A 1592-nucleotide genomic window follows, 5' to 3' on the forward strand; every position below is an offset into this window, starting at 1 on the left:
TTCCTTTATATGTGGTTCAGAGTTCTGGGACCATCCCCTGAGCCTGCTTGGTCAGGTATTCTGTGTTGTTGTTGGCGGAGCTCTCTGCTATACGTCCACCTGATCCACCATCTTGTTTGTTCTCCAGGAATGATTCTTGCTGTGAAGATTCCTTCCCTTTGGTTGGTATTTTAAGCTTCTACATCCATAAATATACGTCAAGTTCATCAAATTGTACTGATTTACACTTTTTTCTTTATAAAAAACTTCCTCTAGTCAAGTTCTGATCATCAAGCCATTGAAGCCAGGTCAAATGGGTACTATCTGCAAGTTTGGGCATTCTTGTGAATCTCCCCTCACTTCACATCAGCTGGATGCTTCACTCTCAGCTCTAGTCTTCTGTGGCTATGTCCTTGTCCATGGGCTTTTTGTTTTAAAGAGTGATTTTAGGTTTAGAGAAAAATTAAGCAGAAATAATAGAGAACTATCTTATACCCTCTTCCCCCGCTCCTAACAGTTTCCCTTATTATAAACATCTTGCATTAATATGGTGCATTTGTCATGATTTAGGAAGGAATATTATAGTGCTATTATAAAGTCTAAGTTTACACTGGGACTCCTTCTTTGTGTTGTACAGTTCTATGGGTTTTGTAAACATATAATGTTTGCCCACTATTACATTATTATACAAAAGAGTTTCACTGACCTAAAAAAAAAATCCTTCAAAGAAATAAAATTCAGGGTCTTAAAATACTCTAGGACTTACCTAACTCTTACTGCTATGTCATATGTACTTACTGTTTTCTCTGAAATTTCCACCTATACATCATTTCCCCCTCCCCCTGAATAAACAATAAACAATAAAAGTATGTGATATGCAGATGATACAATCTTGGTTGCTGAAAGCAGAGAGAATTTAAAGTACTTACTGATGAAGATCAAAGACCACAGCTTTCAGTATGAGTTGCCCCTCAATGTAAAGAAAGAAAGAAAGAAAAAACCCTCACCAATGGGTTGATACCAACTCAATGGCACCTAACAACAACAACAACAATGGCTAGTGATTGTGAACATTTCTTTATATGTTTATTGGCTGCCTGGCTCTCATGCTTGGTGAAGTGTCTGTTCATGTACTGTACCCATTTTTTAGTTGGGTTATCTGTCTTTTTCTTTCAGAGGTGTTGTAATTTCCTATGTATTTTAGAAATTATTCCCTTGTCTGATGTGTCGTTGCAAAAGATTTTTTCCCATTCTATGGGTTCCATTTTTACTTTTTTGGTGAAGTCTTTTGATGCACATAAGTTTTTAATTTTTAGTATATCTCAATCATTTATTTTGGCTACTTTTTTGTATAGTTTTCAAATGTTTGGTAGTCTGTGTATGCCCTGAATTAGAGCCCTCACATTTTTCCCTATTTTTCATTGATGGCCTTCATAATTCTGGTATTCACATTTAGGTCTTTAATCCATGCTGAGTTGGTTTTTGTATAAGGTGTGAGGTAAAGGTCTTGTTTCAATCTTTTTCATATTGCTTTCGAGTTCTGCCAGCACCATCTGTTGAAGAGACTATCATTTCCCCATGCAATATATTTAGGCCTTGTGTCGAAAATCAGT

The sequence above is a fragment of the Chrysochloris asiatica genome, unplaced genomic scaffold (assembly GCF_000296735.1).
Source record: "Chrysochloris asiatica unplaced genomic scaffold, ChrAsi1.0 scaffold00079, whole genome shotgun sequence".
Taxonomy (NCBI): domain Eukaryota; kingdom Metazoa; phylum Chordata; class Mammalia; order Afrosoricida; family Chrysochloridae; genus Chrysochloris; species Chrysochloris asiatica.